The 17,184-nt window shown below is 40.6% G+C and overlaps 1 protein-coding gene across 6 annotated transcripts in view; it reads left to right on the top strand.

Moving 5' to 3' along the window:
- Window positions 1-17,184, top strand: part of RAB27A (RAB27A, member RAS oncogene family) — a 122,393-nt gene that overhangs the window by 46,804 nt on the left and 58,405 nt on the right. For 3 of the 6 annotated variants that reach the window (XM_056572353.1, XM_056572351.1, XM_056572354.1), the window contains exon 2: window positions 1,668-1,780. The exons of 1 other annotated variant lie outside the window; for it this stretch is intronic. The gene's annotated coding sequence lies outside the window, so the exon portion shown is untranslated. The remainder of the gene's footprint in view (window positions 1-1,667; window positions 1,781-17,184) is intronic. 2 more of the 6 variants (XM_056572352.1, XM_056572350.1) reach the window with 1 other exon arrangement.

The raw sequence follows: 17,184 nt of genomic DNA, 5'->3' as shown, positions 1-17,184 counted from the left end.
AAAAGAAAGCTACACAGAGCTTTAGTTGTAATTTCAGCAGAACGATATCAAGCACTTGATAAAGGCGTTATTGTTTTGCCGAAACATTGGTGGAGATTTATTAAAGCCATAGCTGAGGAAAAGTTGCCCAGTTGCCCATAGCAACCAATCAGATCACTCCTTTCATTTTTCGGAGGCCTTTTCCAAAATGAAAGAAGCGATCTTAAATGTTGCTATGAGCAACTGGACAACTTTTCCTCTGCATAGGTTTTGATAAATCTCCCCCATTGTGTTTATTTTGGTAACAAAGCTCTGTGTAGATTTTATGTACTGTAGAATTTAGTAAATTTTGGTGTGTGTGTGTGTGTGTATCTGTTGATGACAGCTTAAAGAGGGTTGTCTGTCAAAAAATTTTTTTTCAAAATATCCCTATGCTGCGTGCTAAAAGTAAAGCTTGTACCACCCCGCAGCCTCTGTTTTTGTGGTGCCTGGTCTCCATGCTGTACTTCCTGGTGTTTTGGTTGTCACATTGCCGCTCAGGGAAACACTGGCTGAATTGTGACACTTGTAACAAACAGCCTGTGTGTGTGTGTATGTGTGTGTATATATATTTACCAAAAATAAATCTGAACATTAAAAAACAGGTTTAAAATCTTGGCCACTAGGCGTGTCTCTTTTCTGTAATCTGTTGTCCACTGTCTATTGTTAGGTTTTAAAAAGTTTCTAGGAGGACTGAACGCAGGGGGGGGGGGGGGGGGAGAGGCTTTGTTCCCACATCTGTGTGTGTTCAGAAGATCCACACTATTTGTGCAAGGTAAATCAAGGCTTCCCTCTCATTTCAGTAGTCCTCAGTGTAACCTTTTCCTTGCTTTTGTTGATGTATATTTTTTTCTGCTTATAGCACCTTGCAAAGCTAGTTCATCAATATCCCGTTTTTTCATCAGATAGTAGTGTACTGTATAAATCATCCTCCAGCGCAGTGCCAGCCTGTTCAGTTCACACTCACCAGCACAATGTCATAGCAGAGAGGAGTATGTGTTGTGCTGTGATTGGGTAGAGATGTAAGAGAGGTAGTAATTGTATGTGTACTACTCGCCCCTAAAATGTAAAGAATGAGAAATATCTGCACCATAGAGGGGACTCTGTGGGGTTTAATAACCTTGTAACCAGTCATACATTTTTTTTTGTTATATTTGTTTATTTTTTACTGTAAAGGATAGGCCTCACTTCCCATATTTTCAGTGTTTTTTTAACATCATTTGGGATATGTGATGTAAGTGGAAAACATATCACGAGCAATACAAGTAGATGAAACCAGACTCTGCAGTCTATAAATAGGCCCTAAAATGCAAGTTCTCTCAGATAAAATGGAGATAATGAGTACATGTATAACCCCTGTATCCAGCAAGTCCTCCAATTTGTTTCTGAACTTGTAACATTGTTAGTGGAGGCTGTTCCCAGTGTAGGCAGGGAGTAGGCTCCACTGTGGAGGAATAAAGAGCTGTGTTGCTAAGCTTGTCAAAAGAAAATCATTTGATCAGTCAGCAAGACCACATGACAACCAGCTGAGAGGAATTAGATGGTCTTTGCAGTGAGAATGCCATTGTGAGAAGTGGTGCTCTTCCTGCAGACTCTTGCATCAGATGTTCTTTATATGATGTGCTTTCCTTCTTTTTTTTTTTTACCAGCAGCACAGAGTTCACATTTTAGTTGCTGATATGTGACATGAATAAGGACTTGTGAGCAGCTGCGTTCTCTGGGTCCTTCTGACAGAAGATACAAGGAATTTCAATCTAACAAGGTATGGCATCCTTCTTCTTGTGTCATTATTTATGATGCTCTACAGGTATTATGCTGCGCTTTTAGGCTGGCACCCAGAACATCCATGTGACTGGTTTATTTTATACACTTGTGGGGTAAAGAAGGTAGTGTTTGGAATTTTGTTTTCACGAATGTTGCTCTTATTTTCATAGCTTTATACTGCGACCATAGCACGCCTAAAGTGACATGCTAAATTTTTTCATTAGTCAAGAGGTAGCAATTATTTATTTTTCATGTTTTTTATTTCATTTTTTTCTTATGTATCCTCTCTTCATAACTATATATATATATATATATATATATATATATATATATATATATATATATATATTATATAATTTTTTTTATAATTTTTTTTTTAAGTTCCTGGATAATTTGCACTGGTAATGTAAAACATTGAGGTTTGCAAATTAAGTTAAATGTTTCCCTGTTCTCAAATTGGGTTGTTTGAGGAGCAGAAAAGTTATTACCCTTTTACAGGTCACCCACAACAGCCCACACAGAGAGATTGCTCCCTTGGCCCTAAAAGGAACAGTAAACTGGTATCTCCCTCTGGCATATCCTGAGTGTTTTCCTGTTCCTACTAGGTCCAGGAGAGAGGTCTCCTCTCAGGCCCATAGGGACTCCTATTATAATCTACCTTTTATAGGGTGGGGAACAGTGCAAGTGCACTTACTTCCTCTGTTATCCTCAGCCACTGGACTCTGGATTGGCCTCCTTCAGGGGAGTATCCTTAGTTCCTAGCTTCTCTGCTGCCACTTTAGGGAGCTCCTGTTCACTGGGCTCCAGAGCAGCAGGGATGCTTCAGAGGTCTGTACAGCAGCTATCTCTAAAGTGTCTGAGTCTTTAAGCTGCAAAGTGGAGCTCCATTCTGCAGCATATGAGCCTCTTGGTGGTTTAAAACCAAAGACATTTTTTTTCTAACCCATGCGAATGTAAAAGGCATCATATTAGATGAGTGAAAATAATCTAATAGGAAGTTAGTAATCCCCAAGGAAAGTTCCCTACCATTTGAAAATGTATCCCAATTATGAACGCCAATGGTCGGAAAAATGGACAGGTTGCTATGAATAACATGGGAAGCTTATTTATACTGCTTTCTTGAAACCAAATATCAACTGTGTGTCGAGCACTTTTTGTTTGACTTTCCACGCGAGAAAAACATTGTTAAAGTAGTAGTATAGTCAAAATTATCTTCATACTGTGCCCGGGATGCAAAAAAAAGACAAAAAAAACCCTTCAACTTCCTCTGTTTCCCCATTGCGCCACTATAGCTGTTTGGTCCTCCGGTCCGGCCTTCTTCCATGTGCACGGATCGTTGCACTGTGGTCAGCGTATTGCCGGCCACAGCGGTGTCCCGCCTCAGCCGGTGATAGGCTGAGCACAGTGTCATGTACCAGGCAGCAAGGTAGAATTTAAAGGCATCCTCCTCAAAGATACCCACTATTAAAATAACCTACCGTTTTTTTTATTTTATTTTATAAAAGATTGATGGAAGGTGTCAGTAATCTAGTGCTGTTTGGAGCAGTGCAAGAGGCCCCTTTTATCAGAAAGAGACAAGTCACTTTTTGTCTCTGTTCTTAGTTCCCAAACCAAACTGTATTTTCCGTACCATAATAAATCTGAAAGCTTTCAACTACTATGGCTGGAATTCATTGTTACACTATGGAATCTCTTCAGCCCCAAGGCGGTTTACCAAAATAATGGCAGAAGTGACCGCACATCTGAGAATGGAAGGAATTGTAGTGGTATCGTACCTAGATGACTGTTGCATCCTGGAAGAACCTAGGTTGGAAGATACAATTACAAAAATGAAATCTCTTCTCGAGCCACAAAGGATTATGTGGTTAGACTCCAGGAGACAAGCAACCTTCCTGCCACCAGAGTAACTAAAATCCTTCCTCATCAGGATAAATACATTCCTCACATGAAAAGTCACCATCAGGGATGCCATGTCTGTGTTGGAACATTAACAACCTGCATTCCTGCAGTTCAATTGTGTCATATCCTGTCAAGGTCATTGCAATCTCTCATTCTATCTGGGACAAAATCTCAATTCCCGCTGGAAAAGACCACTCAACTAACTCAGAGTCTCAAAATCCCTAATATGGTGGATGAAATAAGAAAATCTATCTAAAGAGATCCTTTTGGTATCCAGTAGCTATCGTGACAGATGCCAATACGGATGGGGAGCCCATGCCCAAAGGACATAACTTTTTAAAAGGTCAATGGCCTCGACATCTATGTCCTCAAGCTTAAAGGAGATGAGAGCAGTTTGGGTATTCTTTCAAGCAGTGAGACATTTGATACAGTCCATACCATTGTCAAAATCTACTTGGACAATTCTAGCACAGTCAAGGGAGGATGAGACGCCGAACAGGTTCCCTATGCAAGCATATTCATTCGGGCAGAAAGCAACATTTCGTCTCTTACAGCTGTACATTTGAAGGGAGCAGAAAATCGAATAGCAAACTATCTCAAGATGATTTGGCCTGGAGAATGGGCACTATACAAACTCCTCATTCAAAAGTGGGGAGTTCTGCTCTTCGACCTGTTTGCAATTTGCCAAAACACGAAAGTGAGAACATTCTTCTCTCTGAACCTCAAGGACACTCCAGAAGCAATGGGTAAACTTGCCTAAACCTGGAGCTTTCCTCTAGCTATGCCTTTCCTTCATGACCAATAAAATTTCAAAGGTATTGGCAAAGATCATAGAAAGCAATTTAATACTGATGCAATGTACAAACTGTTAAAGCTTCCAAAAAATGGAGGCTCCTCTACTGCAAGGCCCACTACACCATCAGAACATATTCATCTAATACCCTGATTATTTGAGTCCATTCTAGCAGATAAAGACCTATCCCACAAGGTTATCTCAATCTTGTAGAAAATAAACTACCAAGGCAATTTGTGAAAATATCGAATACCTTTTTGGTTTGGTAGGGAGAACAAAATCCTGACCCTCTTTTTATCTGGATATCTCTCGTATCCTGTACTTCTTGCATGATGGTCCAGGAATATGTCATGTACTGTTTTGAAAGGGGAACTCTGGTGGAAAACATATTTATTTTTTTCATATCAACTGGCTCCAGAAAGTTAAACAGATTTGTAAAAAAAAACGTAATCCTTCCAGTACTTATCAGCTGCTGAATACTACAGAGGAAGTTGAGTTGTTCTTTTCTGTCTGACCACAGTGCTCTCTGCTGACACCTCTGTTTATGTCAGGAACTGTCCAGAATAGTAGCAAATCCCCATAGCAAACCTCTACTGCTCCGGACAGCTTCTGACATGGACAGAGGTGTTAGCAGAGAGCACTGTGGCCAGACAGGAAAGAACTACACAACTTCCTCTGGAGCATACAGCAGCAAATGAGTTGTGGAAGAGTTAAGATTTTTTAAATAACATTTTTTCAAAAATTTTTCTAACTTTCTGGTACCAGTTGATTGTTTTCCCTTGGAGTACCCCTTTAAGCCCAGACTAGATGTGTCAAATAACTATGCTTTACCCTTTGGTAGAAAAGTACTACAAGCTGTTGTCCCTTTCTAAGATTTAGTTGATATTTCTGTGGGCTGTCATGGTGGACGACCTGTAAAGCTAGAATTATGCCTTACTCATAATTTGATTTTCTGGAGTCCACCATGACTATCATTAAATTCTTTAAAGGGGTTCTACACTGCCCTGCCTTCCAGAGCTCCGCTCACAGCGTCCGGAAGTTTATTACTCGGAACGCTGTGTGTGGGCTTCCGTGTTCGAGGCCACCCCCTCATGACGTCACGTCTGCCCCATTAATGAAAGTCTATGAGATGGGGCGTGACAGCGGTCGCACCCCCTTCCCATAGACTTTCTTTGAGAGGGCGGGCGTGACGTCAAGAGGGGGCAGCCTCTGACACGGAAGCCCACACACAGCGTTCGGAGTAATAAACTTCCGGACGCTGCGAGCAGAGCTCCGGAAGGCAGGGCAGTGGAGAACCCCTTTAAGGATTTAATCTATATCTAGTGAGTAATTTATAAAGCACTGAGGATATGAAAGGGGGGGGGGGCTTTTATCCTCTGTTTTCTGTTCCTGGGCTGTCATGGTGGACTCAAGAAAACAAATTATCGGTAAGGCATAATTCTACCTTTCTTTCTCCCCAGTACTCTGGGCGAAACTACATCCGCTTACTACAGTGTTTCCCAACCAGGGTGCCTCCAGGTGTTGCAAAACTACAATTCCCAGCATGCCTGGACAGCCAAAAGCTCTCCAGGAATGTTGGGAGTTGTAGTTTTGCAATATCTGGAGGCACCCTGGTTGTGAAACACTGGCTTACAATGTGGCCCCACCATGTTGCCAGTAGTTTTTTTCCGCATCCGATTACTGCGATATTGTACCCGCTTACTCTAATCTTAGAAGCTATACTTGCAAAACAAGAGCAAGGTAGAAGTGGAGTACTGGCAAGGGAGACCAAATAGTTTCTGTTCTCCATGACAATTCTTTTTTTTTATTTTTATTTTTTTCATATGATATCCTATTGCTACTGAAGAAAATGTCTGAGACATTGAAACGCGTCTAGCCTACTATACATGCTATTGCACCCTAAGACTATCAAAATTACCATCAAACACCTGTCACTTGAAACTGCTGGGTGCCCCTGATTTGGAGACCACTGCAGTACGCGCGCACATAGTGCCGAGTTCACACACGTGGAACGCCTTCTCCGATTCACCTCCACAGCCCCGGCTTACCTGCGTGAGTCCCGGACATATCGCTATAGGCCGGGCGCCTGCCGTGCAAGCCTGGGACCCACAAACTGCTGGAGAACCACTCACCCTCTACACAGACGGGCAAAACACAAGATGCGGCCGTCCCCAGCACAGGACACAGCCGTGACAGCCGTACCAGCCCGAGCAGAAGTATATCCTGCTGAGGGCGAGTGGTGCTGTGCACCGATCATCATTATAAGCGCTATATTAACACAACGCTCTTCAGGCATCCCAGCTTACTTATCCATTCATTCATTTATCCACTACCAATATTACTACTATTGGCCCTATATCACCAACGAACTGAATTTTAAGAACTGTACCACCAATGAACTAAGTATAAGAAGTATAAAAACATATGAACTTATGAACTACAATACTAAAGGACTAAGTGCAATAAGCAAACTGACATTTTTAGATAATTTGCAATACTATTGATTATTTTAATATTATTTTATTGCTACCTTTTATTTTATTCCATTGTTACCAACCTTGCATTGCCGTTCACCCCACGCAAGGGCCCTGCTAAAGGTGATGACATATATTACTTAATTAATAAATTGTCTATATACATTCATCCATACTACCTTCTATCTATTCTTTGTCTATAGATCTTTAGTACTTTAGAGGACTGGTCCATATAAATACTATATGTATATCACAAATACTTTTTAGCTATAGGCCTTTTTGGGTGAAGGTAACACCGTTAACCTCAAGTACTTATCCTATATCCTAGGTGAGCTACACATACTATAGATTTGTAAATTACTTCTATCAAAAAAAAAATCCTAATCCTTACAGTACTTATTAGCGGCTGTATACTACAGAGGAAATTCTTTTCTTTTTTGGATTTCCTTTTGTCTGTCCACAGTGCTCTCTGCTGACCCTTCTGTCCATGTCAGGAACTGTCCAGAGCAGGATAAAATCTCCACAGCAAACATATGCTGCTCTGGACAGTTCCTAAAATGGCCAAAAGTGTCAGCAGAGAGCACTGTGGACAGACAAAAAAGAAATCCAAAAAAGAAAAGAATTTCCTCTGTTGTACTAAGTAGTACTGGAAGGATTAAGATTTTTTTAATGGAAGTAATTTACAAATCTGTTTAACTTTTTGGCACCAGAAGATTTAAAAAAAAAAATCTTTTACACTGGAGCACCCCTTTTTAAGTCAAAATTATTTACATGCGCAATATAAACAAATAATAAACCAACAGTTGTTCTGTAAATGCATTTTATGAACCAAAATGAGGAAAATGGGAGAAAGTGAATGTTTGAATTAAGGACATGGGAAGTGTAGGTTTCAAAAATACTTTTACTATTAATTATAGGAACACGGGGGAATTTATTATTGTCTGTGTAAACAAAAATTGTGACTCTTTATTGATTGCAAAAACATTTGCAACTTCTAAACACCAAAAATGGGTAAAGCCAATAATAAATTCCCTTTTGGTTACTACTAGTCCACAAGTGATTTTTATTTGGTACTTTTCCTGATTCAGTTTATTATGTTGGCAAAACAAGATATGAATGGGCCCTTAGATAACAACTGAGCCACATTTTCTTACTAATCCATGCTGAAAATCCAGTCCAGTTGTTTTAACACTATCATACTGATTTGCTTTCTTAAAAGAAGTATCGGTGAAGTTCAGCAGCAAAATCTCTTTTAAAAAAAAAAAGAAAAAAACTAATCTTCAATATCACATTTTATGGACAAGTCAATTTAGTCTCATATCTATCATCCATGTTAAGTCACAATGTTTGTGCATATGACCTTCTTAAATTCTTCACATTGCTCCTGTCACTTGTAGCTTTTTCATCACTATCACATGAATATAGACAGATCAATGCTCTCCGCAGCATCAGCCCCTTGTCTCCCACCTCAAATATTCCACATTATACCACCTGACCTCAAGCACACATGGAAGAGCATGTCAACAAAAAGTTCCCCGTGTCCCACAAACACTTATGTATCCACTGGATAGGTCAAGGTATTTAATGTTAAAGGGGTACTCCGGTGAAAAACTTTTTCTTTTTTTTTTTTTAATCATCTGGTGCCAGAAAGTTAAACAGATTTGTAAATTATTTCTATTTAAAAATCATTACCCTTCCAGTACTTTTTAGCAGCTGTATGCTTTTTTAATTTTATTTTTTGTGTTGTCCACAGAGCTCTCTGCTGACACCTCTGTCTGTGTCAGGAACTCTCCAGAGTAGTATAGGTTTTCTATGGGGATTTTCTCCTGCTCTAGACAGTTCCTGATACGGGCATCAGGTGTCAGCAGAGAGCACTGTGGTCAACACAAAAAATAAAAATAAAAAATAAAGATTTACCTCTGTAGCAAACAGCTGCTAAAAGGTACTGAAAGGATTAACATTTTTTAATAGAAGTAATTTACAAATCTTTTTAACTTTCTGGCACAAGTTCACTTTAAAAAAAAAAAAAAAAAAGTTTTCCACCGGAGTAGCCCTTTAACCCCTTAAGGACTGAGCCCTTTTTCACCTTAAGGACTCGGCCATTTTATGCAAATCTGACCACTGTCACTTTAAACATTAATAACTCTGGAATGTTTTTAGTTATCATTCTGATTCAGAGAATGTTTTTTCGTGACATATATTCTACTTTAACATAGTGGTAAAATTTTATGGTAACTTGCATCCTTTCTTGGTGAAAAATCCCAAAATTTGATGGAAAATTTGAAAATTTTGCATTTTTCTAACTTTGAAGCTTTCTGCTTGTAAGGAAAATGGATATTCCAAATAATTTTTTTATTCACATATACAATATGTCTACTTTGTTTGCATCATAAAATTGACGTGTTTTTACTTTTGGAAGACACCAGAGGGCTTCAAAGTTCAGCAGCAATTTTCCAATTTTTCAAAAAATTTGGAAACTCTCTTTTTTTCAGGGACCAGTTCAGGTTTGAAGTGGATTTGAAGGGTCTTCATATTAGAAATACCCCATAAATTACCCCATTATAAAACCTGCACCCCCCAAAGTATTCAAAATGACATTCAGTCAGCGTTTTAACCCTTTAGGGGTTTCACAGGAATAGCAGCAGAGTAAAGGAGAAAATTCACAATCTTCATTTTTTACACTCGCATGTTCTTCTAGACCCAATTTTTGAATTTTTGCAATGGGTAAAAAGGAGAATTTTTTACTTATATTTGAAACCCAATTTCTCTTGAGTAAGCACATACTTCATATGTCTATGTTAATTGTTCGGCGGGCGCAGTAGAGGGCTCAGAAGGGAAGGAGCGACAAATGGTTTTTGGGGGGCATGTCACCTTTAGGAAGCCCCTATGGTGCCAGAACAGCAAAAAAAAACACATGGCATACCATTTTGGAAACTAGACCCCTCGGGGAACATAACAAGGGGTAAAGTAAACCTTAATACCCCACAGGTGATTCACGACTTTTGCATATGTAAAAAAAAAAAAAAAATTTACACCTAAAATGCTTGGTTTCCCAAAAGTTTTACATTTTTAAAAAGGCTAATAGCAGAAAATACCCCCCAAAATTTGAATTTCGCCCAATTTCTCCCGATTCAGAAAACACCCCATATGGGGGTGAAAAGTGCTCTGCTGGCGCACTAGAGGTCTCAGAAGAGAAGGAGTCACATTTGGCTTTTTTGAAGGAAATTTTGCTCTGGGGGCATGCCGCATTTAGGAAGCCCCTATGGTGCCAGGACAGCAAAAAAAAAAACACATTTTGGAAACTAGACCCCTTGGGGAACGTAACAAGGGGTTAAGTGAACCTTTATACCCCACAGGGGTTTCACAACTTTTGCATATGTAAAAAAAAAAAATAATAATAATTTTACCTAAAATGCTTGGTTTCCCAAAAATTTTACATTTTTAAAAAGGGTAAAAGCAGAAAATACCCCCCAAAATTTGTTAGGCAATTTCTCCCAAGTACGGCTATACCCCATATGTGACCCTAAACTGTTGCCTTGAAATACGACAGGGCTCCAAAGTGAGAGCGCCATGCGCGTTTGAGGCCTAAATTAGGGATTGCATAGGGGTGGACATAGGGGAATTCTACGCCAGTGATTCCCAAACAGGGTGCCTCCAGCTGTTGTAAAACTCCCAGCATGCCTGGACAGTCAGTGGCTGTCTGGTAATACTGGGAGTAGTTGTTTTGAAACAGCTGGAGGCTCCGTTTTGGAAACCGTGGCGTACCAGACATTTTTCATTTTTATTGGGGAGGGGAGGGGGGCTGTGTAGGGGTATGTGTATGTAGTGTTTTTTACTTTTTATTTTATTTTGTGGTATTGTAGTGTAGTGTTTTTAGGGTACAGTCACACGGGCGGGGGTTCACAGTAGTTTCTCGCTGGCAGTTTGAGCTGTGGCAGAAAATTTGCCGCAGCTCAAACTTGCAGCCCGATACTTACTGTAAACCTCCGCCCATGTGAGTGTACCCTGTACGTTCACATTGGGGGGAGGGGAACATCCAGCTGTTGCAAAACTACAACTCCCAGCATGTGCTGACAGACTGTACATGCTGAGAGTTTGTTTTGCAACAGCTGTAGGCACACTGGTTATGTATCACTGAGTTTGTGACCTTACTCAGTGTTTCAAAACCAGTGTGCCTCCAGCTGTTGCAAAACTACAACTCCCAGCATGTACGGTGCATGGTGTAAGGTGACTGCTGGGAGTTGTAGTTTGCAACAGCTGGAGGCACACCGGTCGTGAAACACTGAGTTAGGTTAAAAAAAACTGAGTTTCACAACCAGTGTGCCTTCAGCTGTTGCAAAACTACAACCCTCAGCAGTCACCGACAGCCAATGGGCATGCTGGGAGTTGTAGTTATACAACAGCTGAAGGTACACTTTTCCATAAGGGAATGCTGGGAGTTGTGGTGGTCTGCCTCCTGCTGCTGCATAACTACAGCTCCCAGCATGCCCTTTTTGCATGCTGTTGCTAAGCAACAGCAGGAGGCTGTCACTCACCTCCTGCTGCTGCTCCGTCGCAGGTCAGTCCCTCGCCGCGGCCGTCGCTCCTGGGGCCCCGATCCCAACAGGGATGCCGGGGATCGGGGTCCTCGGCACCCGGGGTCTTCTGTCCGCACCCGCTCACGTCCTCCGGAAGAGGAGCGGGTGCGGGCGTGGGCGTGACACCCGCAGCAGGCGCCCTGATTGGTCGGCCGGTAATCCGGCCAACGAATCAGGGCGATCGTGAGGTGGCACCAGTGCCACCTCACCCCTGCTGGCTCTGGCTGTTCGGGGCCGTCAGAGACTGCCCCGATCAGCCAGTAATTCCAGGTCACTGGAGACCCGATTGACCCGGAATAGCCACAGATCGCTGGACTGAATTGTCCAGCGATCTGTGGCCATCGCTGACATGGGGGGGCATAGTGACCCCCCTGGGCGATATGCCGGGATGCCTGCTGAACGATTTCAGCAGGCATCCGGCTCCGGTCCCCAACCGGCTAGCGGTGGGAACCGGAATTCCCACGGGCGTATGGATACGCCATGCGTCCTTAAGGACTCGGAATGCAGGGGCGTATCCATACGCCCTGCGTCCTTAAGAGGTTAATGCTTAGATGGCAGCCTCACCCTTCCTGTGATATGACCTTTGCACATGTCACAGAGCATGCCTAATAATCTATCCCATTCAGTCAATAGGATCTGGGCCAGTTTATTGGGTCTATGTCCATGGGGCTTGCTGTTAACCATCTCTCTCATAACAATGGTAGTAAAAATGAAATAAATAAAAAATTACAATCAGAAAATACAAACTATATTGGAAGAACATGTTTTAGTATACTAATCGGAAAAACAAAAAGTAGGCAATACATTCCCTTTAAGAAGAACAGCGGTTGTTATTCGATCATCCTGTCAGTACCTTGTAGGTGTTCCTGCTGAAGGATTACACCAGTTAGACAAATCAGCGTAATGGCAACTACTGTTATCTGACAGTTCCCGTCCCTTGCCACCCTGCTCATCTGAGGACAGGCTAAATGAAAATGTTAGTGTTGAGAGGAAAACATGTCAAGTTCTGCCCACATTTGGCTTCAATCTTTCTTAGTTTATCTACCATGTAAATGATATGTAGACAATCATTTATCACTCATACTTTTTAGCAGTAAATGTGTTGACATAATGGATGTTTTTGGGGATTTATTTTATATAGGAGTTTTGATTCAATTAGGCAGTGTTGTAGAAGTAATATCAGTGCGGCTATATTGTCTTTGCTGCTAAGAAACTGATGATAAGCTGCCATCTTGTTCAATGAACATACTGACACATTGACAGTTTACGATCTGTAACCAATTTAAGGCTGGAATCACACATGAACTAGTTTTTGTGGCAGTTAACTGAAGCCAGAAGTGAATCCAGTGGGAAGGAAAACTACGAAGAGTTTTTTTTTTTTCCTCTTTCATATTACCTTTTGGGGGTCAATTCACATGTACAGGATCCTGCACAGATTTGATGCGCAGGATTTGTAACTGCCGATTAGAAGCTGTGCTCAATCATTTAGTTTACATTGAAATCTGCAGCAGTAAATACTGCGCATCAAATCTGCAAAGGAAACTGTACGTGTGAACACTAGTGATGAGCGGCATATGCCTTATTCGAATTCGCGATATTTCTCGAATATATGGACCTATATTTGAGAAATTTGCATATTCGATATATTCACGGTTATTTTTGCTTTGCGTAGATGCTCATATGCGCATCCGGATAACTATCTACCTATTTATTTATATTATCCATCCATCTATCTCCTAATATTCATGGTAATGGCATATTCTTATGTTCGCAAATATTGGCTCTCCAGTCTAATACAGTAAATAGTATAGGCGCCTTCTTTAGACCACAAGCTGGAAGCAGGAAGGGATGAGATCACTGTGATGTGTTCTGTGGGGAAAAAAAATTATTGTGAATATATAGCGCTATATTCGCCATATTCGCGAATATGCGAAATTCACGATAAATATTCGAATTGCGAATATTCACGCTCAAAACTAGTGAACACACCTTGACTCTAGCAATTGCATAAAAAACTGCCACAAAAAAATGCATGTGTGCACAACCACAAAACATAAATATGCTCGTATGTTAGTAAAAACTAAAGCTGCTGTACCAAATGTCTAAGGCCCCTTTCACACTGCCGTTGCTCCCCATCAAGAACGTCAGTCAGTGTTTTTTTTGTTTTTGTTTTTTTTTCTTCCCCCTGACTTTAATGGCGGTTCTCATGATGGGGAGCAACGGGAAAAAACGGGTCCTGGTTTCTCCCATTTAATATTAATGGGGCCACCAGGCGCCGTTATGAATAGGAGAAAGATAGCACATGCAGTAATTTTTTCTCCCGACGTCCGTCACACTGCCATGTACTTACTGCAGTGTGAAAGAAGCCTAATTCACTTAAACTGCTCATTGTGTTCACAGTAAAGATTTCACCATGTGTGGATAATGTATTAACATTCTTGAGCACAGCATTCTGAAGCCAGAGTCAAATGTAGTCATGACCTGCTGACAGTCTAACCCCCCAGGTCATTGACAGCTTTTTCCCTATGCACAGTAATGGGTAGAAAGTGATCAGAGTTGGATGGATAAGGGGTACCTTCACAACATTAACATTCTGCTACAACAATTACACTATGGGGGGATTTATCATTCCCTGCACCACTGCAGAGTTGCAAATTGCGCTTTTTTTTTTTTTTTTCAGGAAGACCTGTTTTTGTATTAAAAAAAAATAATGTGGTGCAAGCTCCCCACTTTGGCAAAATTGCACAATTTTTGGTGCAAACTTTTTTTTTTTTTTCTTAACAAAGACAGAGGCTTGTGAACAAAAAAATTCCACTCTGCAGTCGCGACGGAATGGCTGTTTACTTTGTATTGCCCTCTTAGTGACAGGGAGTGTGGGGGGGAGCCTGCATCTGCAATTGAATACTAGGGACTCTTGCCTAAGTCTGGCATCCTGCCACAATTAAGAGGTGAGCATAAAGGGGCAGATTGGTTCCTTGTACCTGTCAATACCTGATTTATGAAGCACAAGCTCCTGTAAATGGCAGCCTGTATGGATTTGTGGATTAGGCATGATTCTGTTCCTGGATGTGATGGATATATGGAGAGATTATTAGAATGGAAGCATATTATAGAAAATTTAATAAGTTTACTATTGTAGAACCATAAGTTAATAGGACTGTTAGGAACTTTTACCCTAATTCTGTCGATGCTTACCGGCTAGGTTTTGTATTCTTCTTTTTTTAGCATTCATGTTTTACCATTATATACTTTTTTTTTTCATTTTTTGTTTTTACAAGAAGACTTCAGAATATTTGTGTCACAGGGCTTTGGCCTGGGAAAGGATTTGCATAGTTTGGTGCTTTGCCAAGATGTCTGTAATGTGGGAACAGTGGCTCTGTCTGGAGTAATAATCTATTGTACCTTGGGTCAACTGTATTTATATGCATACCAAGGAAAATGTCAACAGCAACAATGTACTTTGTCCTTGCCCATTATGTATAATGTTTCATATTGATAAGTGTGTTTTGCATGAAGGTGTATGAAAGAAAACAAGAGAATTTATAGTCTTGCAAAAAGCAGTAGTACATTATGTTATGCCTAATGCTGGTCTGATCCTGCCCTCATTGCTACTTCCCTACCTTGCCTGTCTGTAGGGTTGCAGAGGAGAAAGGAGTGAAGTGATACCCCTGATAACATGATGAAAGGCTAACCCAAATCAAAAAGTTTCCGTGATGTTAAAATTATTTAATATATGCTTAAAGGGGTACTTCGCCCCTAGACATCTTATCCCCTATCCAAAGGATAGGGGATAAGATGTCTGATCGCAGGGATCCCGCGCGATCTCCCTGCTTTACCCGGCGTTCGTTTAGAGCGTCGGGTGCAGCGCCGGAGTCTCGTGATGTCATGGCCACACCCCCTCAATGCTAGTCTATAAGAGGGGACTTGGCTGCCATGCCCCCTCAATGCAAGTCTTTGGGAGGGGGCGTGAGGTCACGCCCCCTCCCATAGACTTGCATTGAGGGGGTGTGACCGTTACATTACAACCGGGCATGACCATGATGTCATTGCCAGTCATCCGGCACAGAGCGAAGTATGCTTCTTGCACCGGATGTCTGGGATGCTGCAGCCGAGATTTCAGGGGTCCCATCAGCAGGACTCCCGCTATCACACATCTTATCCCTTATCCTTTGGATAGGGGATAAGATTTCCAGGGGCGGAGTACCCCTTTAACTTATTTCGTTGTCATGAGACCTACATAGAAGCTGCATACACACTGCTAGGATATTTTTAATTAAAGGGGTTCTCCTGGAAGCTGAAAATGTCCTGCTTCCATTTCCACTCTTGGGTGTCTCGAAAGTATACCTTATTAGACGAGGGGTTGTGAACCATGTCATGATATTTGCATGTGGGTGAAATAAAGATGAGAAGGCCTGAAAAAAAAAATTTCCCCAAAGCTGTTTCTTTCTGGAAAAAGTGAAAAAACAAAAGGAAGTATGGAATATGTTCTTTTGAAATGATAATCTACTTATAACATGATATTCCAACTATATAACATTTAAATGTCTTCATGTAAGATATCTGAAAATGTTTGCAAGTTTTCCAGTCTAACCTGAAGACAAGCAAATCCCGGAATACAATTCAAATACTGAGAATGCAATTTTTAAAGAGAGAAGCAATATCCATTTCTGTCTCTAGGGGCGCTACATGGAAAAGGTTTCAGTTTAGTTTGGTTGTGGCTGGGCTCTATCTTGTTGGTATTACAGTAGTTGATTCCTTCTGTCTTCTCAGATCGGCCTCAATAGATATTCATCTATTTGATTCCTATTAATGTTTTGCCTATTTTCTGAAACTGGCTGACTAGTAAATTGGTTTGTTTTCTCCTCTCAGTAAAATGGTGAGACCAACATCCAATTTGCATTATTTAAATTTTTTTTCAGAAAACTTGCTTTAAACTGGCTTTAAACTTCCAGGAACCGTGCCTACATTTTGTGGCAAATAGCTCCATGCTGTTGCTTATGTTGCAGAAACATCATGTGGCTATTGGCCACTGTATGCAGACTCATACAAGTCCCGTAGAGGGACTTAAAAAAAAGTGAAGGAAAAAAAACTAAAATAAATATAAATTTCCTCTCCCTTAATAAAGATTCTAATCACCAACCTCCCCTTTTTCAACTTTTCAAAAAATAAAATGTACACAAAAAACCTCTACAAACATATTTGGTATCACCGCATGTGGAATTCTCTGAACTAAAACAAAACAAAGTGCCAGAAATAACTATTATATTTTTTTTCTGTCACATTCCAGAAAAATTGAATAAAATGTGATCAAAAAGTCAGATCTATGCCAAATTGCTACCAATAAAAGCTACACATCTTGTAATTTTTAAAATGTTTTTTATGTAATTTTATTTTTTAGATCGGCCAATTAATTGTTTATGAAAACTTAGTTGCAGAGCTTTCTGCCCTATAGACATACTGTACAATTTGTCTTTATGGTTCTTTATTCATAATTCATTATGGTTAGAGAACTGTAACCTCATGGTTAGAAACGTTAACCATCGGTGATTGGTTAAGTTGTCCAATAGAAGATAGATATTTAGGTTGGTATACCTGCATGAGACATAAGACTGATAAATCTAAAAATGTAAGAACGTTTCTACTACAGCTTAGTTATACT

The sequence above is a fragment of the Hyla sarda genome, chromosome 4 (genome assembly GCF_029499605.1).
Source record: "Hyla sarda isolate aHylSar1 chromosome 4, aHylSar1.hap1, whole genome shotgun sequence".
Lineage (NCBI taxonomy): Eukaryota > Metazoa > Chordata > Amphibia > Anura > Hylidae > Hyla > Hyla sarda.
Note: the sequence above shows the minus strand (reverse complement) of the source record. Positions and strands in the feature narration are given on the sequence as shown.